This window comes from Lissotriton vulgaris, chromosome 4_1, assembly GCF_964263255.1.
Source record: "Lissotriton vulgaris chromosome 4_1, aLisVul1.2, whole genome shotgun sequence".
In the NCBI taxonomy this organism is placed as follows: Eukaryota; Metazoa; Chordata; class Amphibia; order Caudata; family Salamandridae; genus Lissotriton; species Lissotriton vulgaris.
In genome coordinates, this window is record NC_141691.1 from 369,627,994 (window position 1) to 369,654,850 (window position 26,857).

The following is a 26,857-nucleotide window of genomic DNA, read 5'->3' on the forward strand; positions in this document are numbered from 1 at the left end:
TTCAGAACTCGATTACGCGTTGCAGCAAGACCAAGACTCGCCCAAATGATACTCCTAGATTTGGCATAGAGACTTGCTGAAGATAACCGGTCAGAACATTCGTAAGCTCCAATTTCTCGATGCGACAACATCTTCAGACTGAAACTGTACAACTTCTTACTGAGGCTCTTTTCATGGGAAATATCCTCCCACATATCCTTCAGTTCTGTCTTTTCTTTTTTAGTGATGTAAGACGTCACATACCGAGCCACAGCCATACAGTTGTCAGCCACAAACTGTATATCCATGTTAGCATTCCACATGGACAAAATCACTGGGTTGTAGTCGTTGATGTACTTGGACTCTTCGTTTCTTTTCAAATTGTATGTGTTTTTGGGTGATTTCCTCGTCACATTATGTCGCAGCGATGACATCAAATTGTTAACTCTTCCTTTTGATAACACCGACCGTGGAAATGCAAAACGACATTTGGTGTAGTATTTGTCCTTGTTTCTGAATTTACGACGACAGTACTTTCCACAACGATGGCTTTGAAACCGTAAAACTTGTTCTCTTAGACTTTTGTCTTCGTTTGTCTTTGGAACAGCACATGTAGCATACTGTTCTATAAAACTCATCACTAAGTCATCCGGATCTCTCCAAGAGGTGGATTTTTCTTGTTCGTGATGAAAGACATCATAGCTTCAAATCTATGATTGAAGTACCTGCAAACATTCACAGGATCCAAAGAGCACAGTTCTCCGGGTGTCTTAAATTCAATATTTTCAATGTTTCCATTTACCTCTCGTAGAAATTCAAGTAAGTCTTCCCAGCCATACTCAGCACAGCTGAGAGTGAGGAACCATGTGGGAGTTCCTAAGTTCCTCAGCATACATTTTAAGTCACCATGACGGCGGTACCAATACTCATTAGTACCACGCTGACAAGCCATGAGATTAATCAGGTGAGAATCCAAAATACTGTCTTGCACATTGACTTTATCCATAAAGTCCCTTGCCGAGATATTTCGCAGTTGTATACCACTTTTCAAGATGTGGTTCACTGCATAAGACAATCCAGAGAGATCACTTTCAAACAATAGATGAAATAAATAGGGAATGCATTGTCGAAACCTAGGATCTTCTGTATACAATCGTAAAGTCCGGTATTCTGAAGCAGGAATTTGAACAGGTCGGTCATCATAACGTCCTCCTCGACCTGTGGGAAATAACTGTGGGAAACACCGAGGTTCCAAACTTTCCTCCCAAACACTAATAGGACTCCCTTTGGCTTGTTTCATTTGAAACAACTCAATAGCATTCCCCATGACTTCCTTGGAATGCAAAGGATGAACACTATAATGTTCATATATTTCTTCCTTTTTAGAGGCTTCTACTTTCTCAATTTGACCAGGACACAAATCGCTGTCCTCTTCTTCACTTACTTCCTCTTCTGCAACACATACATTCTTGTAGTACTTATTATTTTTTATCAAATACAATGTTGCCTTTTTAACTTTCCTAACATCCACTAAATCTTGCCAGATTTTCTTACTCTTTGTCGGAACACAATTAACTATGATAACCAGAGGTTCCTCTTCCACTTTCTCTACTCCAATTGTACTAATGTTTTTCTTCAAATCCAAAGGCAAATAAACAACCCTTCCCTTTAATCCTCTCTGTAAATCTGATGGAGGCAACTTCCCTGTCTTTGGCTCCATTCGTACAATAGCCTGGAAGGGATGGACACTTTGAATCAAAATAGATTCATAAGTATTTAAATCCTTCAATTCATAAGGAATGTCATCTAATTCCAGATTATTATAAACCGCTCTAGCAGGCATCTGGTTTTGGTTTAATTTGTTATAGCAATAAGTACACATACGTTGGTCTGCTCCCAAATCAAAACAATTTTCTACCATCAAGTATGTGGCAAAATCCTTCCATTCACTATTGTTTTCCATATCACTCTTTGCATATATATCCACTAACTTAGTCTGATTCTTATAATAAGTCCGTCGACAACACACACAAGTGAAATTAGGCCTCTCACTTGATTTCACCATAAACGTGGAAATTTCCTTGTGAAACTTATCTGTACTGAAAATCTGTTCACTGTCTTCCACATTACCATCTTCTAGTGGTTCAATATCAACATTGTTCTCTTTACCAGCAAAATAACAGAACTCAATTTCTTGACAAATATTCTTCACATCTACTTCAGAACCATGCAAAAGAGCTTTGCTTAATTTTTTAAGCATAATTGCTGGACTCTTAGCATAATACAACATTCTAACTAATTTCCTCACTTTATTATGATGCACTGCAAGCATCCTGAAATGATGAAATACACTCTGGCATACTCTCCTAGAAAGACAAGCCAGTGAATGACCACGCAAACCTGTCACTTGTCTCACTCTGCAAGGATCTAATTCTTGCAACAACTTTATTTTTTGCTTTACACTTTTCTTATGAAATGTCCGTATAAAATCACAAAGCAAATTGATGGAATCCTGTCGCACACTGCAAATAGAACTACACTTCCAGGTGTACACTTGTCCCTTAGGACATCTCCCTAAAACCTCATCACTTAGCGCCTCTTCTGCATCTGCAGACACAAGTATTTCTTTTTCAACCGGATGACCATCTTTTACCTCATATGCTCGACCACTGCTGTCAACTGCATGCACCAAAACATTGTGTCCTGAAAATAACCCTCCTCATTAAAAAATGCCTCACTATTTGAACTATGCATCCATTCTCCTAAGAAAACTTCACAAAAATTACTCCGATTAACGTCTCTCTTCCATCTACTATTAGATTTGAAAACATAGATTACCTTGTTTAGTTTCCTAATTCTATTAATTACCAAAATAAATAACTTTCGCTTGATTTCGAAAGCCTGATCAATAATTTTCTCTACATTTTTCTTTTTCTTATAAAATGACACTCTCTGCTGACCTTTTTTAATTTGTTTTACCAGATTGACAATTACCCTGTTACGGAACATTCGCTTACGAATGTCCCTGAAAATATTTGCCCTTCTACTGCCATGCACAGAGTTATCTCCTGCTCTAGCACAAACTTTTTTCACGGGCCTTTCCTTTCCATTTAAATTGGCTCTCTTTTTATGGACTAAAACTTGTTCTGTAGTTATACTTTTGTTTCTACAAATGTTTTTAAGGAATGATTTCGTTCTCTTACCCGGTGTTCTCTTCGTTCGTTGAGGTAATATTAATGTAGAGGACTGCTGCAAAATATTAGGTAACTGCTGTCTTTGGCGTTTTGTAGCCTTTCGAATTCTATCCTTAGACGGCATTGTCTAATTCCCAAATAATCTGCAGTTGAATCTGTGGTGAAATATAATAAAAAATGTTATTAACCACTATTACCAAACAGTAAATCAATAACAGTAAGAACTAGATTCGACAATGCTATAAAAAAAAAGTATGCACAAGGGTGCAGGGGGTATCACTTTGATACCCTCTGACACCCTCAAAACAGGCATAGGTGCCATGTGGCAAGCAAACCAGCCCTAAGGGCAGGTCTGCCTTTCACATGACATAGGTGTGCGAGCACACATGTGCATGCACACCGGAATCAGTATTTTACCATGAAGTTTGATTTCATGCTAAAATACCGATTCGTTAAGGCCTTTGGGACTCAGAAGACTCCCCCCTACATAACAAATTAACAGAATCGGTAAAATTACCGATTCGGTATTTTACCGAACAAATAATTTTTCCGATTCTGTAAATGTAGATTTACCTATATGTGGCCTTGGATTTAAGCCCCTACATACCGATTTGCCATTTAACGGTCGGAAACGGTCGAAAATGGCCTTAACCGGTCGGTAAATGGCCTGAAACGACCACCTACATCTGGCCCTAAGTGTGCATGCATCTGATTTCAAACAAAGTTTTAAAACATTTTATGTAAAACAATAATACACCTAGGGCCAGATGTAGGTAAATCACATTTACCGATTTTGAAATACCAAATATTACCGAATGTTACCGATTCGGTAAAATTACCGAATCGGTAAAATTACCGAAAACGCAACATTTAAGGGCCCCTACATGTCAATGCCCATTTACCGGTCGGTAACGGCCGAATTCGGCCGTTACCGATCGGTAAATGGCTATTTTCAGCCACCTACATCTGGCCACTACATTCATGGGGAACAGACTTAAAATGCCCTACTACACATGAAAACGTTTTTTAAGGAACTTGCACCTTTTTTTCAATAACTTTTAACATGGCTATGTAACTCAAACAATCAAAATGAAAATTTGCCAGGCACACATGGGGGCGTATTTACAAGGGCCTTACACTACAAGGAAAATGACTTCAAATGACCAGACACACATGGGGACGTATTTACAAGGCCCTTGAACCCGGGGGAAGTGACTTGAAATTGCTAAGCACACATAGGAGAGTATCTACAATGCCCGTGCAACACTTATGCATCATTTTTTACATGTACACCGTAACATTAACAACACAATTACATCATATATCTGTTCCGCAAAAGCGACGCATTGCAGGAGTCACATCATTTTACCATCAAAAACAATTTCTCAGATTCTGTAAATGTAAATTTACCTACATGTGACCCTGGATTTAGGCGCCTACATACCTTTTCGCCATTTACAGGTGGGAAACGACCGAAATCGGCCGTAACCGGTCGGTAAATGGCCTAAACGACCACCTACATCGGGCCCTAAGTGTGCATGCATTTGATTTCAAACAAAGTTTTAAAACCTTTTATGTAAAACAATTATACACCTACATTCATGTAAGGACAGGTCTGCCTTTCACATAACATACGTGTGCATGCACACATGTGCATGCACACCGGAATCAGTATTTTACCATGAAGTTTGATTTCATGCTAAAATACCGATTTGTTAAGTCATTTGAGACTCAGAAGACTCCCCCCTACATAGCAAATTTACAGAATCGGTAAAATTACCGATTCGGTATTTTACCGAACCAATAATTTTTCCGAATCTATAAATGAAGAATGCAAAATCGCCTTTGAAAGCAGAATGCAAACACTTGACGCAAAACATCATTTTAAATACACAACTGACTTTCTTATTTACGCAAAAAAGCATACTACTCTTTAACTAAAATATATAAACGATAACTCACCTTTACAAATTCTTTTTGAAATTGAAAACAGTCTCAGAAACACACCAATTATTCTGTACCAGAATTAAAGGTATGCACTCCAGAGGCTGGAACCAACAAAGGCACCGAAACGCTGATATTCAACACACATATCTCTCATGTCAGCCAATAAAAACTCTTCCCTCACTTTTTTCAAATCAACACCCTTCCCCCCTCTGCCCTTTCTACCTCTTTTCCATAGCAACTACCGCCTGCCTGACCTATCATGGCCACAAGTTCACACAACAATGTTTCAAATGAACTCTGAACTCTCAGTACACCTGCTAATCCACTGCAATCTTTCATAACAACATTTTTAAATAACCATTCAAAATACATCTTTCAAAGAACACATCCATGCACCCTAACTTTCTGTTTTCAGCAATGAAAATACACCAATCACTGCTAATGAATCATTTGCACTTAAACTCCACAGTTTTTTACATTACAAACATCACTATTTCAACTGCCATTTCATTCCCACACTTCATCTGACTGCAGCAAAAACTCCTCTAGCCATGTTTTCAGTCTGGATTCTGGGACATAGCTACATCCACTGGGCTCACAGGTATGCTGATAACAGAAATTTACACAACCTCAATTTACAAAATGTGGAAATCAAATGGATTGGTCGAAGAGGATTGAAATGTCACCAATTGATACCATTGGTGAAAACCTTTTTACATTTGCCAACCCCTGACCTCATAATAGTGCACTGTGGAGGAAACGATTTGGGCACTTTGACTGGGGTAGGTCTGGAATTGCTTTTAAAGGACACCTTTGAGCAATTGATGACACTTTTTCCTCAAACTGCCCTGGTATATTCTAATATATGCCAAAGACAAAAATGGAGGTGGTCCAATCAATTTTGTCCACAAATTGAGAAATCGAGGAAGCATGTAAATAAGTCTGTTTCAGCTTACATGAGGGAACATGGAATGGGCTGCATCTACAACAATAACTTGCGTTACTACATGCAAGATATCTACAGAGGAGATGGCGTGCATTTCTCAGATGAGGGAAACAGAGTTTTCATACTAAATTTAAGAATGTGTATTGGTTCCTACTTATAACTTTCTAGAACATACACAAAACCCAAAAGCTCTTTTCAGAGCTACCTTAACTTAGTGTACTCTTTTAAAATTTCGAATGAACCTTTTTTTTTCACTTAATTTCACCTATATTCGCTTCCCGGTACGCTACCCAGTTTGCGTACCTGCAGCTAACCACGTGAAAAAAACTTTTTTTTTATCGACATATATGAGCCTCCTCAGCCACCCTCAGAAAACGTAGGGAAACAGCATACGTCTAAAGTACCCCAATCTACCCATTCTGAACATTATTTACCCTCCATCTTGTATCTCAATTCTACCGAAACACAAAATGGAGGACTCCCGTAACACTGCAAGTTCGCGTACCGGGAAACGCACTGACAAGCACTTGCTCAAAAAAGGTGGGAAAGTAATTTACAGAAAAACCACTGGAGACACTTTCACCAATTAAACAGTAGCTCATACTACATACCAATCCCTACCATTTTCACAAATTTAGTTGGAATACCATTTAGCCATTTAGCATGTAGAACTCTCTAAAATCCCTGAGGTAAATTACTTCACAAAACATATCGAAAGTGTTGGAAATGACAACCAATTAAAATATTACTTTCAATTTCTACTATTATATCATGACATTTGATTAGTTATGTACCTGAATATATATAAACAAAGAGAGAGAAACACAGCCATTTTGACTACTACTTCGTGAAGTGCAGAACAACAAAAAATCAACTGATAACTTCAAATTATATTTAAAAGGTAAGATATTATTTTTAAAACTGAAGTATGTTCTGTACTGAAAGCTAATTAGAAAAACATTTTCAAACAGTTTTATTCTTTCACTCTGTAATACTTATAGAATAAAATAGACTTCTCTGTTTTAGTTATGGCAGGGCCAGTCCAAGGATTTGCGAGGCCCTGAGCTAAAAGGGAACGTGCGCAAGGCCCCCTCCAAATTACATAACTGGCCACTTACAAGGAGAACATGCACAGACACTGTGGGGGCCTCATTGTCCATCATTTTGACGCCCCCACAGTTTTAACTTTTAATCCACACGCATTTCTCACACCTTCATAGGTGTGAGAATTGATTGTGGTCTAAAAGTTAAAACTGAGGGTGCGCCAAAATGCTGGACAATGGGCCCCCCACAGTGTCTGTGAATGGTCTCCTTGCAATTGAAGGAGCGTCTCCTTCTTCCTCCCCTATACCTCCTGACACCATCCATGAGAGGCCCAAGGAGGGGCCCCCGCCAATGGACGTAAATTGCAGGCGACACCTTTCTTTGTGATAGATCTCCAGGAAAACAAAAGGACACATCACCAGTGTGTGGCCCCATGCTGATGGGCTGAGTGCGAGGCCCTGAGCGGCAGCCCACGCTGCCCATGCCTAGCGCCGGCCCTGAGTTAAGGATAGAGTTAGACTTCTCTAGTATAATTCAGAATTGACTAAGAGTTTATTTGATAATTTTCTTCTTATTTCTACTTCCAATTTGATACCATACACTGCCCAAAGAAAAAAACACTGTTTAAATAACCAAACTGCCTGTCTGTACTGAAACCCAGCAATGCCCTTTCTGTACTGATATATTTTTTAAAAATTCATTTTTCAGAATTCAAAATGGAAGGACAAGAAAACAACTTGAAAACTGAAACAGAAAAAAAATTGAGACAGAAGTTGGCATGGATTTCTACGACGACACAATAAACAATGAACTTGTGCAATGTGTAGATGCAGTAGATTTTCTACTGAAAAATGAAGAAAAAAATGATCACGATTTTTTAGATTTTCTTATAAATTTTGAAAAACAATCTGAAAAATAAATTTTAATTTCTTAATTCAAAAATTGTTTGACACATTATTTATTTTTATATGTATATTGAAAACTAGTAGCAGATTGATTATAACGTGAAGTCAGACTTTAAATATACTGTGCAACTTTTTGGTGTTACATACTAACTTTGTTCATAGTTACTTCCTTTCTCCCACTATATTATCTCCAATGTGTATTTAACATCTCTTTATCATCTCCTGCCTCCATGTTGTTTCGGCTTTCCAGACAGACTATGGTATGAATTCCATATACCACAAAAACTTATTTAACAACAAGCAAGATATCTACAAAGGAGACGGCGTTTATTAAATTATAGACTCTACATTGACACCTACATGTAGCTACGTAAATAAAAAAAACCAAAAAAAACAACAAAACGAACAATCAATAAACATACAATAAGTTAAAAGTCAATCATTCTTGTTCCCTTATAGTACGCTCCCCAGACCGCTTTCCGGTACGCGAACAGGGCGCACCCCACGAAAAAAACAATTTTTTTTTTTTTTGCCCCGCGGGGCACTTTAATATCCCCCTCATCAATCCTAGGGGGTCAGAAGGGGTCTACCTTGCCCCCTTTCCTTCATTTCCCCCTTCGTTTTGGCCTCCTCTTGTCTCTCGATCATACCGAGAGACAAGATGGCGGCCGTTACGCGAAAAGTACGCGATCTGGAGCGCTATCTAGGACGCTGTCACAGATATATCTGTTTTTTTAAACGTTAATTTCTCAAAATCCACTGGAGCACATATATTGAGACCCAGCAAAGGCACATCGGGCAAACAGTCCCTACAATTTTGCCAAGTTTCGTGTAAATCCATTCAGCCGTTCGAGATAAAAGTGAGGCCAAAGGCCCTATGGAAATTAACATGGGAAAAACGCATTTTGAGACCCCCCTTTTTTCTCAGCCCCCCCTTGACGAAACCCCCCCAAATTTTCAGGGGCTGCTCAGAAACAAAATGTGCCATTTTCCTGAAATTTTCAGCCGATTCCGTCCACAAACGCCAAAGTTATTAGACATAGAATTTTCAAAAGTTCCATAGAGAAAAAATCCTAACTATATATACCTACTGGCGACCGCCAGTAGGTAATATATATATATATATATATATATATATATATATATATACTGGAATAAAACAAAGGTTTCATGGGTGTTATAGTTAGCTGGACATTTCACTTGTACAAAACCATTGAAATTTCTCTGTTATAGTAAGTTGTACTAAGTATAACTCACGCGCCCGTAATCCACTGCTGATTATGTCACATATTACATCATTCATGACATGGTCAGTGACATCACTGATAACATCACTGATGACATCTCAAATGACATCACTGATGACATCATGCATGTGAAAATCAGATACACCTCATCATACACTAGTATAACCTTTCATCACTCACTGTAAAATACAGAGTACCATATTTGAATCCATTGACACACCAATACAACTTTCTAAAAACCCACTCCGAGATTGCGGGCGCGTGAGTTATATTTAGTAGAACTAACCATGATGGAGGAATTTCAATGGTTTTGTATGAGTGAAATGTCCAGCTAACTATACCACCCCTGAAACCTATGTTTTTTTCAGTTAATCTCAAAGCTTTTTTAAATGATAATTCGTAACTATAACCTGCCTGAAACCTATAGTTTTTTAAGTGAATTTCTAATGTTTTTTAAATGATAATTCCTAACTATAACCTACCTGAAACCTATGGTTTTCCAGTGAATTTCAAAGGCTTTTTAAATGCTAATTTCTAACCACAAAATCCCTATAACCTATAGTGTTTGTTAAATAAAATTTAAAAGCACGTGTATACTTTTTATAGTAAAAACAAACTTAACAGTAATGTTTAATATCTTCTAGGTATACCTCCTGTTTTTATGGTATTTATTTTTTGGACATTTCCATTTCCATCATAATTGTATGTGTACTTACCCATATATATTTCGGGCTTTGTAAAAAAATGAATCTGAAATTAGTATATTTCCACATTTATTTTACTGATAAATATGCACTCATGGCTGAAAGACTTACCATTTTCACTCATGTAATCACAGTTAGATGTAAATGTAATTTGTACTTGTAAAGCCCACTAATACCCCAACTGGGGTGTCCTGGCGCTGTAACGCATACTGCTGTGGAACCCTTCCTGGCTTTTCCCTGTGAAATGTCCACTCCTGGGCACCCCCAAGGTGAAGCCAGGCATCCCAGCGCTATTGGGGCCGTTGTGGAGATAAAGCAAGCTATTGCCCAGAGTTGCAGAGTGGTACCTATGATTAGAACAGGTACAGAGGCGAGAATTATCAGGTCCAAGGAAATTGAGCACAAGACCTGCCGAGGCGGGAATTGAACCCTGGTCCCGGGCCAGACCTCTGCATCAGGGTCTGCTGCTCTAACCATTGAGCCACACTTCTCCAATAATCTATACACAACCTTCATATTAAAATGTGCAGTTTTTCCTATATGAGGATATATATTACTCTTTAAGGCTCTTTACTAAAAGTCTTTTATTGTTTTTACCCTTTTACTTTTAGAATGACAGACCTATTGGCCCACTACTCATCATTGACAGCATTTACAAACCCTCAAAAAATAACCCAGTTTCCGTATTTATAGATACAGAGAGAAAAATAAATACTTTTCTGTCTGTATTTATCTGTAAAAATCTGTAAAAACATAAATCAAGGAGACCTACTTATAATTTAAGAATATTTTCAACTTAATTAGCAGTAATTTACATATAAGTGTGGTAAAAGTATGACACAGCACCTATAATACCAGACTTTCATGAACAGCGTTCATAGTTCGATTCCAAAGTTCATCAGCATCTTAACCCACCACTATCTCACTGTAGGTAACACCTTGCTTAATCTTCCCAATGCCCCAAGCACCGGCACACCTTTCCGGTGGTATCTTTACGCTTTACAAAAGCTGGTATTTTTTTTAATTAAAAAGCATAGTGATAACAAATATTAAAACTTGTTTTTTCTTCTATTGTAAAGATGTTTTTTTTATATCTTCTATTTAGATGTTTTTAGTCATGAGAATGCAAAGGACACAGTTTACCGGGTAACACTTTTTAAACTCTCCATCGTATGTAGATAATAAGGACCTTGTACGTGTTACTATGGAAATCAAAATGTTTACAGCTTCACAATTTGTAACTTTTCCCAAAACGTGCACAAGTAAAACAGTTAAAATGTGAGCACGTGTAAACTGTGAAACGTGACATATACATAGGCAGAGCCGTATCTTCCTTCCATAGACTACTAAACAACCAAAAACTATATAAACCACACCTATTGTGCGATTAGTTTAGTTTTTGTGAGTTATTTCTGCGTCGCCAATCTGTGATGCAGGTTACCTTTTCTAGCATCGGATTCTTGTTTTGCGTCAACAAACATATTCCGGAATTGTAAGTTGTTTCATTATGGCATAGTAGATAGTTATAATTTGTGGCTATTTGTCAATATTTAAACATTTATATTTAGAAAAAAAGTGTTATTGCATGTTTTTCCCTTTTTCTCTGTAACGTCAGTAGCTTGTTTTCCAAAAAAAGGGATTGATTGGATGCTTGAATTAATCTCAGCCATCAGTAATTTCTTGGGCTGACATGGAATGGAAAATAACAATGGACTTGGGCCAAGTCCATTGTTATTTTCCATTCCATGTCACCTGAATTTGGACCCAGCCCGTTTCAAATTAGTCTTGACCCTGCTTCCATAGGAATAGTCCACCCTGAACTGCCAAGCCTGGTCCTCCCTCCACCAGAACGCAAACATTACAAGATCGGTTTTGCCCTTATTGAGCTCTTCAATCTGGTGTAGTTTTAACCCAAACTAATTTTTTTCATGAACGCAATTAACAATTGGATCATTTTATTGTTTTATAATTATTTCTCTTTACCCCTCCAAACATTGAAAGGCTAATTGATGTCACCAGTGAGATGTTTAAAAATCTGACTATAACAATAACGTCCTTGTAACCTTTGTTTTTTTCAATGAATTTCTAAGGTTTTGTTAATTCTGTTTCTTAACTATAACGTTCCCGTAACCTTTAATTTTTTTCAGTGAATTTCTATTTTTTTTAACTAGTAATCACATTTGCAGAGTGGTAAAGAAAGAGGGCTGGGCCTCGAGACAGCTCTTAGGAATCCCACTGTGGATGACTTAGAGGAGGTACCAAAAGGGCTTTTTGGTCCCCAAGATCCCTCAGGAGGGGGCCAACTGCCCCTCCTGTTACCTCCAGTAAGTCCCACACAGCGGGATTAATGAGCCATTGTAGGAGTCCACACCCCCTTTTTCCACCAGTCTGCAAACACACCTCGTAGTGCACTACTAGTAGGTGGATGAAGTCCGCTTGGCTTTTGAGGGTCCTTGGGGGCCATCTACCCCTCCTCTTGCCTCCGGCAAGTCCCACACAGTGGGTTTGCTGAAAGGTTTTTGGTGTCCATACCCCCTTTCTCTACCACTCTGCCAACGCACCTCCTGGTGCACAACTGGTTGGGGCATGAAGACCACTTGGCTCATGAGGATCCTTGGGGTCCAAGTACTCTATCAGTTACCTCCAGCAAGCCCCACACAGTGGGTTTGCAGAGAGGTTTTCGGTGTCCAAGCTCCCATTCTCCTCCACTATGCAAATGCGCCTCCTGGTGCACTACTATTTGGGGACTGAAGGCCCCTTGGCTTTTGAGGGTCCTTGGGGGCCAAGTTGCCCACCTGTTACCTCCAGTAAGGCCCACAAAGGTGGATTGCTGAGAGGTGGTCAGAGGCCACACACCCTTTCTCCACCAAACTGCAAAGGAGCCTCCGGGTGCACTGCTGCTTGGGGGAAGAAGTTCACGTTAGTCCTGAGGCCCTTGGGAGGCAATGGGACATCATACCACTTCAGTAATGCACCGAGAGGCGCATTTGCAGAGTGGTGGAGAAAGGGGCATGGCCTCTGACCACCTCTCGGCAATTCAGCTGTGTGCGGCTTGCTTACTAGAGGTAACAGAAGGTCTTATTGGCCTGTAAGGACCCTCAGCAGTCAAGGGAACTTCCTCCTCCAACCAGAAGCCTGCCAGGAGGTGTATTTGCAGAGTAGTGGAGAAAGAGGGTGGGCCTCCAGCGAGTTGCAGCATTTTTAATTTTTATTTTTTAGGATGGCAGGTCATGTGGCCCTGCTTCCCTGGACCATTTTTGGCCTCAGGGACCCATCCCCTGGGCAAACATGCATCTCCCTCTGTCAAGAAGAAAATCTGCTCCGCTTCATGGGAGTGAGAGTATTTTCAATGCTCTCACTTCCAGGAAGTGTACTGAAGTTTGCTATGACATGGCGAGAAACATGGCAAACTGCGATGTGCTGGGTGTGGGCATCCGGACATTGCTGAAACCATCCCTGGGGGTGCCGATCCCCAGGGACATGTAAGGCTCTTGAACGTGGACACACACCCCCCTCCCATCTTGTAGCTAGCCACCGGGAGATGCGGGTCACCAGGGCCCTGCAACGGACCCTGTCATTACTTCATTTGTGCCCCGGGGAGGTGGCAGTCCCATGGGCTGCATGGAGGGGACAGTAGGGCCTCCCCCACATTAAAAAAAGTATATAGTGTGCCCCGGAGAGGTGGTGGTCCACCCCGCATTTGCAAGTAAAACTGCCCCGGGATGGTGTTGGTCCTCGTGGCATCAGGGGGCTGAGCAGGGACCCCGCATTTTCCTTGTTGGAGGCCCAGGTAGGTGGTTGTACCCATGGTTTCTGATAAGCACAAGAGAGGGGCCACATTAGTGCCCCTCCTTTATGCCCCCAGAATTTAGGCCATCCAGGGCCATTAAAAAATAGATGTGCAGGAGACCGCAAGTCTTTTTAAAAAAAATGTTGCCATGGATTCACGTATCCACAGTGACTCAGCAGCAAAATAAAAAATAAATATTAAAACATTTGGTGGGGTCTTTGTGGATCCCCCACCATATCTAAGGGGTCAGGGTATTACTACCCTGCCCCGTTATATTTATTTTTAACTTTTATTCTGGGACTCTGCTTCGAATCCCAAAATGGCTACCTACACTTCCTGGTTGAAGTGTTAGCAGCCAATCAGAGCAGGGCATTTCCCTTCATGAGCTCGTCTTTGTTCACAAAGGTTTGAGGCCAGAGATATCACTATAATATTTGGCCTAAATTACTCAAAAAGTACTGACCTGATTTACACCAAATAATTAGAAAGGCCCTTCCTTGAACCAACATCTACATTCCTGCCAAATTTGGTGTAAGTCCGTTCAGCGATTCAGTCTGTACGTGTGGCTTACGTTTCCTATGGGATTTAACCTTACATATGCCCCAAGTTCTCAGTACCCGCTGCACGGATCACCCCCAAACTTTCCCAATCAATAGTACCCACTGTGACACTTTTTTGCAAAATGTCAGGCAGATTGGTCACACATCGCCAAATTTATAGCCTACTCACAAAAAAAATCCTATGGAAACTAGGTCCTAACTATTACTACCTAGGTAATATATATATATATATATATATATATATATATATATATATATATATATATATATATATATATATATATTCAATGAAAAAACCATAGGTTATAGGCCATATATAGTTAGGAATTAGCATTTACAAAACCTTATTTTACTCGCATAAAACCATTGAAATTCCATATATAGTTAGCTAACTATAAGCGCTAACTATATATCGCGCACCCGCAATCCACTGCTGATGATGTCACATATTACATCATTCATGACATGGTCAGTGACATCACTGATGACATCACTGATGACATCTCAAATGACATCACTGATGACATCACTGATCACAACATCCAGTGATTGTATGTGTCTGTAAAGTTTAAATATGTTTCACATATTGAAGAATGAGTGGATGTATAAGTGCCTGGATGAAGAATTTAGTAGGTGCATGACAGACTGTATGAGTGAGTGATTAAATGTGTCTCACTGAGTACATGGGTTAGTGACTAAACTGTCTTAATTCGTGCATCAGTATGTTTGTTGTTGTGTAAGCTGCTGCATGTGTTGATCAGTAGCTATAAGAGTGGCCATATGGGTTATTGATTGGTTGCCCAAGTATTTGAATGGGAGGCTGAGTGTGTGTGTGGGTGGCTGGGAGGTGCGTGACTCTGTGCATAGATGTGTAAGCAGTTGATTCACTAGGAGTATGAGTTCAAGAGTGCATGTGGAAACAGCTATATGGGCGGTTGACTGTGCATGGGTGTGTTGGTGAGTGAATGGATTTCTCATTGCTACATGTGCAAGTAAGTACGTATGTAAAACACAATACATGTGAGAGTTGAGATATATAATTAACTGAACATAAGAGCCAGTGAATGTGTGAGTGGCTGTATCGATCACTGTGAGCTTGTATCAGGGATTATATAAGAGAGTAAATATGTGTTATTATATGTTTGAATAAGTAAGATGTGTATAACTGTATAGTTGAGGAAATGGAGGTGTGATTGATTCTTTGCATGACTGACTAGGTGTGTGAGTAACTCCATGGATGAGTGACAGTCTGTGAGTGTCTGTTTATACTGAGTGTATGTAAGGTTATATTAGAGTCTGAAGAGGTTCATTGTATTATCACATGAGTGATGTGATCAGTGATGACAAATGAGATGTCATCAGTGATGTCATTTGAGTTGTCATCAGTGATGTCATCAGTGATGTCATTTGAGATGTCATCATTGATATCATTTGAGTTGTCATCAGTGATGTCATTTGAGATGTCATCAGTGATGTCATCAGTGATGTCACTGACCATGTCATGAATGATGTAATATGTGACATCATCAGCAGTGGATTGCGGGTGCGCGATATATAGTTAGCGCTTATAGTTAGCTAACTATATATGGAATTTCAATGGTTTTATGCGAGTAAAATAAGGTTTTGTAAATGCTAATTCCTAACTATATATGGCCTATAACCTATGGTTTTTTCATTGAATTTTCAAGGTTTTGTAAATGCAAATTCCTAACTATATATCCACTATAACCTATGGTTTTTTCTGTGAATTTCATTGGTTTTTTAATAGCAAATATGAAAAGCTTTAAAATGTCAAGTACGTGATAGATAAAAACATTTTCGTATTTATGCACGCTGATGTGCTTTGAACGCTGCCCCCCCCCCCCTCCCCTCTTTTGCCTTAGTAGTACTCTCTCTTTGCAGATACAGAAGGGTAGTTAACGCAGGCCTTTACCCCCGTTGTAATCCGTCGTACCTCCTTGTCTCTCCATTTGATTAATTGTTGTCCAAGCATTTACTGTTTTAGAATTGGTTCTCTTTGGATCATTCTCTATTTACAAACAAGCACAAAGTCGCAATACTCTGTTTAGTCTTTGCAGATAGTGAAAAATCGTGTAAAAAAATAAAAGTAATCGAGCAAAATCAGTAGGCCACTAATTGGATCTCTTTTTGACCTCGCTAAAATAGAAATATTAGGAACAACCCTTCTTGAGAAATACGAAAATAGTGAGATGAACTGAGCTCCACACCATGAGGGCTGCAAGACAGCTCGGCTCCATCACCCATCCCGCACAAAATAATGACAAACCCTATGCAAATATTAAAAATATAGACAACACACCAGCAAAGAAACAGGGTAAAACATTTTATTAAAAAACTATTTACATAACGTTGGTTTATAAGATGATGTCAGTAGTGGACCGATGTGTGAATAGATCGAAAATAGCACAAGGCTCCAAGATCCGGATAGCAAGCTCCTGGATGTTGGGTGCCATAGTTTAGAGTTCTAAATTTCAGCCTTTTTCAATGCCTGTGCTTTGTTGAATCAAAATGGCGGCTTGACACAAAGCTGACTCAAGCGTTGTTACTGATGCTATGCAGACAAAAACTGGTTTTCAGTTTGTACATTTTTCTAGATTTTTCAATCCAAGTTTGGTTGACTTTGTAGAACGATGGCTTCAGATTTTCAACATACGGTGTGGTGGCGCTGACTGGGAGGGGGCGCTTCGCTCCTGCCCCCTCCCCAAGTAAGATTTTCATACGTGAAAGTACGTTAATGGTTTTGGTCCCTGAGATGCTTCGATGTCACTACCATTCTCAAATAGCATAAGTTCTGGATGTTGGGTGCCATAGTTCTGAGCAGCGCTTGTAACACTGTCTGAAGCTTATTTCCACCTACTGCAGCTTCACTATTCTCAAAGTAAGTGAGTGTCGTTTGTGGACCTGACTGCATTAGAAAACAATGTGATATGTTACCTTCCTAAACAGCTTGACGGAGGCCCCTGAGGGGCGCTGTGATGGCCATGGACTCGGAGAAGACGCTTGGCTCCGACACCCTCCCCAAGTCTTATAGCACTGGTGTAGCCTGAGATCGCCCCCGACATAGGCGGCCGGCTCCCGGGGTCCGGCGGTACTTTTTGCCTTTTGATGACTCTTCAATTCTGGACCTTGTCCCACAATCCGTTTGACCTGAAGACAAGCTGTAGTGAGGCGCCCCTTTATCGTTTTAGTTGCCATTCCGCCCGCTTTTGCTACACTGTGCCTCTTCCGCCATTCAGCTGTTTTCCGCCCGCTCTTGCGACTACAGCGTCTCGCTCACCATGTAGTTGAGATGCGCCCGCTCTTGCGGTGCAGCGATAGGCGGCTGCCACAGGACTCTCAAAATGGCGGCCGGCTCTTCGGTTTTGGGCCTGGTCCACTAAAATGGCCCTGGGACACCTTGGAACTCGGACGCTTGTCTGCTAGGGCTTGGGTCCCATTCTCGAAAAGCGTCCCCTCAGCCGTGAAGATTCTACAAAAGTCTTGGGGGCCTCCGACTCCCGCAGGCTTCTGGTGGGGAGCAACTGCCATGATTGCTCGTGGAATGGCCACGACGGAGCTACGAGATGGTAGTGGTCTCATGCTGACGCCAGCTTTAGTCTGAAACATCCAGAAACACTGTAGACTACCAATTCGATCAGTTCCGGTAGCGCCCCAACATGACCCGGAAGAGAAGAACTTGCCCTCCCCTCTTTGACTGATGGTTCTTGTTGCCTGTCCCCTCTGTTGTCATTTAACAGAACTTTTTGGACTGCTGAAAGGGGTTGTGTTCTGAACGCTGGTTGGTGGAGACATTTAGACTATATTCTTGACCTACGTTGTCGCGTAATGCGTTTTATGACACGCCGCGTTAGCGCACCCGGAAGTGATCCGAGGCGCGGCGCGCAGCGCGTAACGTAAGCATAACAGGTCATGTGACTTGTTAATAAAACTTTTCATTGGTTCATTTTACTTTTGTTAATTTAATGATGAAAAGCTTGGTCATATGACCTAAAAATTACGCTTTTTATTATTTTCGAACAATATTTTTTTTTCAAACATATGTTATAATATTCCAGGCTAATGTACTTTCCCGGAAAATTTACAACTGTCTTGCAAGTAAAATATATTCCTTTTTCGAGAAAAAGGGCGTTTCTTCCTTCCATGACGGAGCCGTTGAGTAAAAGAGATTCGGCCTGCTGTCTTAGTCGCCGATACGCCTGATTATCAGATTCTTATCGATCACTTTATGTTGCAGACATGAAAAACACAACTGCCCTTGACCATTTATCTTTACTGCGTTCCTACATATTATACCTTTTATCCGTCATGTAATTGGACTGCTTTATTTCACTTGCCTTTTACTGATTCGAAAACAGTCACTAAAAGTAAAAACTTTACAAATGAAAATACTACTACCGTGTTTTGTTTTAAAAACCTTTATTGTGAAAATGTCAGTATACAAATACGGGCCTATAACCACGTGGGCCGGCCACGGAGCAAACTCAAATCGTATATGATGAGGAGACATTTACACTGTAGAAGAACGTAACGAGCGGGCCATTAGGTGACAAGAACAAAGGTGTCTAACAGTTGCGGAATCGGTGGACGTACATTTTGTAATTAAAATACGACAGGGCCACTTACAATAACATTTTCTAGATATACATTTGCGGGCAAAGAGTTACGAGTCCCATTTATACCGGCGCCATTTTGGGCGAGGCCGGGCAGGTCCAAGATATAGTCAAAATGTCTCCACCAACCATCGGCCAGACCAGAACCCCTTTCGGCCCTTTATGTTACAAGATGGTGTCTTCCATTCAGAAAATATTGGTGGCAGCATTTTGAAAGGAAACAGAAACAGCCGTTCTCCTAGTGAGTTTCACATTGTTACATTTAGGAAGAATGTTGAAGAGTAGTATGTGGAAAATCTGAAGCCATTTTTCTACAAACTCTCAATCAGACTTGGATGGAAAAAAAAACCTGAAGAATGTACAAACTGAAAACCAATTTTTGTCTGTATAGCACCAACAGTAACGCTTGAGTCAGCTTTGTGTCAAGCCGCCATTTTCATTCAATCAATAGCGTCCCCCTGCACACATTCAGGGACCTGGTCGTGTCTTCAGATGAAACGCATTGTAGGAAAAGAAGCAGAAAGGAAAAGGAAAAAAGTTCCGCCGGACCTAGTGAAGCTGCAGCAGGTGCAAATAAGCTTCAGACAGTCTTACAAGCACTGCTCAGAACTCTCAACTGAGGCACTCAACATCCAGGACTTGCCATTCGGATCTTGGCGCCTTGTATTTTTGTTTTGTTTTTGATGGAGGGGAAAGAACAAAAAACAGACATTGAAAAAGGCTCAACAGTGCAGGGCGCCTTGTGCTGGTTCCGACCTATTCACACATCGGTCCGCTACTGACATCACCTCATAAACCAACGGGGCACCCCACGCCGACTTTCGGCGCAGCATTGTAGGATGGCCACACCAGTGCGGCAATTTGCTGGACACCACCTCGGTGCCATCCAGATCTCGGCGCGTTCATTCATTCAATAGCGTCCCCCTGCACACATTCAGGGACCTGGTCGTGTCTTCAGAAGAAACGCATTGTAGGAAAAGAAGCAGAAAGGAAAAGGCAACAAGTTCCGCCGGACCTAGTGAAGCTGCAGCAGGTGCAAATAAGCTTCAGACAGTTCTACAAGCACTGCTCAGAAATCTCAACTGAGGCACTCAACATCCAGGACTTGCCATTCGGATCTTGGCGCCTTGTGCTGGTTCCGACCTATTCACACATCAGTCCACTACTGACATCACATCATAAGCCAACGGGGCACCCCACGCCGACTTCCGGCGCAGCATTGTAGGATGGCCACACCAGTGCGGCAACTTGCTGGACACGACCTCGGCGCCATCCGGATCTCGGCGCGTTCGAGTCACTGTACCGCAACAGTGACCGCAATTCAGCTGGACACGCCGTCTTTCGGCGCAGCATTGTAGGATGGCCACACCAGTGCGGCAATTTGCTGGACACCACCTCGGTGCCATCCGGATCTCGGCGCGTTCGAGTCACTGTACCGCAACAGTGACCGCAACTCAGCTGGACACGCCGTCTTTCGGCGCAGCATTGTAGGATGGCCACACCAGTGCGGCAATTTGCTGGACACCACCTCGGTGCCATCCGGATCTCGGCGCGTTGTGCTGCCTTCGGCCTATTCGCACATCGGTCCGCTACTGACGCCGCCTCACGTGCCAACGGATTTTCTACGCTTTTTGTAGCCCTATGTCGCATAACAGGTCATGTGACTTGTTTATAAAACTTTTCATTGGTTCATTTTACTTTTGGTTTCCTAAAGATGGAAGGCTTGGTCATATGACCTAAAAATAACACTTTTCATTGGTTTAGAACATTTTTTTTTCCCAAACGATGAAAGCCCCACCTTGTTTCTGGATCATTCAGACTGAAGCTGGCGTCAGCATGAGAGCACCACCATCTCGTGGCTCCGTCGTGGTCATTCCGCGAGCAATCATGGCAGCCGCTCCCCACCGGAAGCCTGTGGGAGTCGGGGGCCCCCAAGACTTTTATACAATCTTCACGGCTGAGGGGACGCTTTTCGAGAATGGAGCCCAAGCCCTAGCAGGCAAGCGTCCGACTTCCAAGGTGTCCCAGGGCCATTTCAGTGGACCAGGCCCAAAACCGAAGAGCCGTCCGCCATTTTGACAGCCATGTGGCAGCCGCCTATCGCTGCACTGCAAGAGTGGGAGCAACTCCACAACATGGTGAGCGAGACGCTGTGGCCGCAAGAGCGAGCGCAACTCAGCTAGATGGCCGCCACCTGGGGAGGCCCGTTCACGCCGCCTCCCCCCCCCCCCGGGCCGCCGCACGCCAATTTTCGGAGCAGCATTGTAGGATACCAAAACCAGTGCGGCAGTTTACTGGACATCACCTGGGTGCCTGTCGTACATGTTGTGTCAGCCATGTGACACTGGACACAGACCGCTACTGACGAGGCCTCCCCCCGCACCACCCGGGACGCCCCACGCTGTTTTTCTGTGCTGCATTGTAGGATCCCTAAACCAGTGCGGCACCCAGGCGACATCACCTGGGTGCCGTCCAGAACTCTGCACGTTGTGCTGCCTTGGGACTATTCGCACAACAGACCGCTACTGACGAGGCCTCCCCCCGCCCCACCCGGGACGCCCCACGCCAATTTTCGGAGCAGCATTGTAGGATCCCTAAACCAGTGCGGCACCCAGGCGACATCACCTGGGTGCCGTCCAGAACTCTGCACGTTGTGCTGCCTTGGGACTATTCGCACAAAAGACAGCTTCTAACCATTGTTGCTTTTTGTGTTAATAAATGTTTAAATGTTTTTAGTTTTTGTTCTGTTCATTATCGTTAAAAGTTAATAAAGTTTTATAACCTTACTTTGTTGGAGTGTTATCTATTTTTTTAAAAACGGGTGAATGGGGCTTTGAATCGGGTTATTGTCATGTGTGGGCTTTGGAAGTGTGCTGCTGCAGGATCGGACATTTCAAACTCAAATGCACGTTCTTTTTCTTACCTTTCCGAAGCATGGAGCGCAATAGCAGACAGAGAAAGGGTGAGGCACGTGTTGAACACTACCTGACCTGGCAAGTTGCTGGCAGTGCCCCCCCGCCCGCTCCTGAAAGAGGGCACACACACACCGCCGCCCCGAGTACTTCACAAATCTTTAAAAGACCATGCGCTTGTTCATGAGGCTTAAATGGTTTATCACCTCTTCTAGAACCCCTGCATCGACCCTCTGACGTTTCCTGGAAAAATTACCATGTAACACAATACCAAGCCCTGTCAGCTGAAACCCCCAAGGAATCGTGGGGCATATTATCAAGGGGGTTTATCTCCACTTTTTTGGCTTTAAAAACCATGAAAGCGGAGATAAAATTATTTCCCTATTATCAAGCTGTCGCTAACACCAGTTAGTGACAGCTAAAAGGAGATAGCGACCATCTTGGGCCCCGCTTTGCATGTCAGTGATACTTATCACTAATGACATGCAAAGTGGCGTGCCAAGATGTTAGCGACTAGAAACAGTCCCTAACATCGCTACCTTCTATTACCAACTTTTGGAGATATTCGCGCTAAGCGCGAATATCTCCAAAATCTAACACCTGCCCTGAGCAGTTCTTAGCCATGTTATCCAATGGGAGGTGGATAACATGGCTAAGAGCATTTGCTCGATAATACATGAATATCGCTGACTTTTCTGCGATAATAGCAAGGTTTATCTGCGATAAAAATCGCCGATGTGCGGCGATAATTTTTGTCTCTAAACAAGTTAGAGACAAAAATTATCGCTAGTTGTTCGTAATATGCCCCCGGGTTTTTGCTTGCAGAAATCGGGAGGCGGGAGACTAGCACTGAAATCAGTACTCACACGCCTGAATCAGGAGGATTGGCATGTCTGAATTCTCTACAGCTGGGGCCATAAACTACATCCGCAGGGGTAGGTGATAGCCTGGGACCAGCCTGGCATCTAAAATGGCTGCCGTGCACGACAAAATTGTGGCATTCGAAAAAAGGCAAGATGGCGCAGCCGCTGGAAGAGATATATCAACATATATCAGCCTCCTCAGCCACCCTCAGGAAACATAGGGGATTAGGATATGTCTCCCGCACCCCCTTATACCTACTACTTTAATTAACGAAGCACAAAATGGCGAATTCCCGTTTCGCTACCAGTTTGCGGCCCAGTTCGCGGCCCGTGAAGCGCTTCTACCGTGAAAAATCATTTTTTTTTTATTTTCCCCATGGGACCCTTTAATAACCCCAACAACATTCCTAGGGGGTCAAGAGGGGGATACCTTGCCCCCTTTCATTAAATTCCCCCTTAGTTTTTCACCTTTTCTTCTCTCTCGATCCTACCGAGAGACAAGATGGCGGCCGCTCCGGACTGTCACGCAGCAAAAAAAAAAAAAAAGCTCACGCACAGCCGCTGGAAGAGATGTATCAACATATATCAGCCTCCTCACCCACCCTCAGGAAACATAGGGGATTAGGATACGTCTCCCGCACCCACTTATAACTAGTAATTTAATTTACGAAGCACAAAATGGCGAATTCCCGTTTCGCTACCAGTTCAGGAGGATTGGCATGTCTGAATTCTCTACAGCTGGGGCCATAAACTACATCCGCAGGGGTAGGTGATAGCCTGGGACCAGCCTGGCATCTAAAATGGCTGCCGTGCACGACAAAATTGTGGCATTCGAAAAAAGGCAAGATGGCGCAGCCGCTGGAAGAGATATATCAACATATATCAGCCTCCTCAGCCACCCTCAGGAAACATAGGGGATTAGGATATGTCTCCCGCACCCCCTTATACCTACTACTTTAATTAACGAAGCACAAAATGGCGAATTCCCGTTTCGCTACCAGTTTGCGGCCCAGTTCGCGGCCCGTGAAGCGCTTCTACCGTGAAAAATCATTTTTTTTTTATTTTCCCCATGGGACCCTTTAATAACCCCAACAACATTCCTAGGGGGTCAAGAGGGGGATACCTTGCCCCCTTTCATTAAATTCCCCCTTAGTTTTTCACCTTTTCTTCTCTCTCGATCCTACCGAGAGACAAGATGGCGGCCGCTCCGGACTGTCACGCAGCAAAAAAAAAAAAAAAGCTCACGCACAGCCGCTGGAAGAGATGTATCAACATATATCAGCCTCCTCACCCACCCTCAGGAAACATAGGGGATTAGGATACGTCTCCCGCACCCACTTATAACTAGTAATTTAATTTACGAAGCACAAAATGGCGAATTCCCGTTTCGCTACCAGTTCGCGGCCGCGCTTCTACCGTGAAAAATCATTTTTTTTTTATTTTCCCCACGGGACCCTTTAATAACCCCAACAACATTCCTAGGGGGTCAAGAGGGGGATACCTTGCCCCCTTTCATTAAATTCCCCCTTCGTTTTCCACCTCTTCTTCTCTCTCGATCCTACCGAGAGACAAGATGGCGTCCGCTCCGGACTGTTTAGAATGTTGACAGACACCGGAGAGCCAATCAGCTTTCTGCGCGCAAAGTTCCGATAAGCGAAAAGTAAGCGGACCGGATCGCTGCCCAGAGCGCTGTTACAGATATATATCTTGGTTTGAACGTTAATTTCTCAAAAACTACTGGAGCACATATATTGAGACCTAGCAAAGGCACATCGGGCTAACAGTCCCTACAATTTTGCCAAGTTTCGTGCAAATCCATTCAGCCGTTCAAGCTAAAAGTGAGTCCAACCGCCCTATGGAAAACTCAATGCAAAAAACGCGTTTTGGGACCCCCCTTTTTTCTCAGCCCCCCCTTGACGAAACCCCACCAAATTTTCAGGGGCTGCTCAGAAACAAAATGTGCCATTTTCCTAAAAATTTCAGCCGATTCCGTCCACAAACGCCAAAGTTATTAGACATAGAATTTTCAAAAGTCCCATAGGGAAAAAATCCTAACTATATATACCTACTGGCGACCGCCAGTAGGTAATATATATATATATATATATATATATATGTATATATATATATATATATATATATATATGTATATATATATATATGTATATGTGTGTATTACCTACTGGCTATCGCCAGTAGGTATATATAGTTAGGATAAATTCCCTATGGGACTTTTGAAAATTCTATGTCTAATAACTTTGGCGTTTGTGGATGGAATCGGCTGAAATTTTCAGGAAAATGGCACATTTTGTTTCTGAGCAGCCCCTGAAAATTTGGTGGGGTTTCGTCAAGGGGGGGCTGAGAAAAAAGGGGGGTCCCAAAACGCGTTTTTTGCATTGAGTTTTCCATAGGGCGGTTGGACTCACTTTTAGCTCGAACGGCTGAATGGATTTGCACGAAACTTGGCAAAATTGTAGGGACTGTTAGCCCGATGTGCCTTTGCTAGGTCTCAATATATGTGCTCCAGTAGTTTTTGAGAAATTAACGTTCAAACCAAGATATATATCTGTAACAGCGCTCTGGGCAGCGATCCGGTCCGCTTACTTTTCGCTTATCGGAACTTTGCGCGCAGAAAGCTGATTGGCTCTCCGGTGTCTGTCAACATTCTAAACAGTCCGGAGCGGACGCCATCTTGTCTCTCGGTAGGATCGAGAGAGAAGAAGAGGTGGAAAACGAAGGGGGAATTTAATGAAAGGGGGCAAGGTATCCCCCTCTTGACCCCCTAGGAATGTTGTTGGGGTTATTAAAGGGTCCCGTGGGGAAAATAAAAAAAAAATGATTTTTCACGGTAGAAGCGCGGCCGCGAACTGGTAGCGAAACGGGAATTCGCCATTTTGTGCTTCGTAAATTAAATTACTAGTTATAAGTGGGTGCGGGAGACGTATCCTAATCCCTTATGTTTCCTGAGGGTGGGTGAGGAGGCTGATATATGTTGATACATCTCTTCCAGCGGCTGTGCGTGAGCTTTTTTTTTTTTTGTTGCGTGACAGTGCGGAGCGGCCGCCATCTTGTCTCTCGGTAGGATCGAGAGAGAAGAAAAGGTGAAAAACTAAGGGGGAATTTAATGAAAGGGGGCAAGGTATCCCCCTCTTGACCCCCTAGGAATGTTGTTGGGGTTATTAAAGGGTCCCGTGGGGAAAATAAAAAAAAAATGATTTTTCACGGTAGAAGCGCTTCACGGGCCGCGAACTGGGCCGCAAACTGGTAGCGAAACGGGAATTCGCCATTTTGTGCTTCGTTAATTAAAGTACTAGGTATAAGGGGGTGCGGGAGACATATCCTAATCCCCTATGTTTCCTGAGGGTGGCTGAGGAGGCTGATATATGTTGATATATCTCTTCCAGCGGCTGCGCCATCTTGCCTTTTTTCGAATGCCACAATTTTGTCGTGCACGGCAGCCATTTTAGATGCCAGGCTGGTCCCAGGCTATCACCTACCCCTGCGGATGTAGTTTATGGCCCCAGCTGTAGAGAATTCAGACATGCCAATCCTCCTGATTCAGGCGTGTGAGTACTGATTTCAGTGCTAGTCTCCCGCCTCCCGATTTCTGCAAGCAAAAACCCGGGGGCATATTACGAACAACTAGCGATAATTTTTGTCTATAACTTGTTTAGAGACAAAAATTATCGCCGCACATCGGCGATTTTTATCGCAGATAAACCTTGCTATTATCGCAGAAAAGTCAGCGATATTCATGTATTATTGACCTAATGCTCTTAGCCATGTTATCCACCTCCCATTGGATAACATGGCTAAGAACTGCTCAGGGCAGGTGTTAGATTTGGGAGATATTCGCGCTTAGCGCGAATATCTCCAAAAGTTGGTAATAGAAGGTAGCGATGTTAGGGACTGTTTCCAGTCGCTAACATCTTGGCACGCCACTTTGCATGTCATTAGTGATAAGTATCACTGACATGCAAAGCCGGGCCCAAGATGGTCGCTATCTCCTTTTAGGTGTCACTAACTGGTGTTAGCGACAGCTTGATAATAGGGAAATAATTTTATCTCCGCTTTCATGGTTTTTAAAGCCAAAAAAGCGGAGATAAACCCCCTTGATAATATGCCCCACGATTCC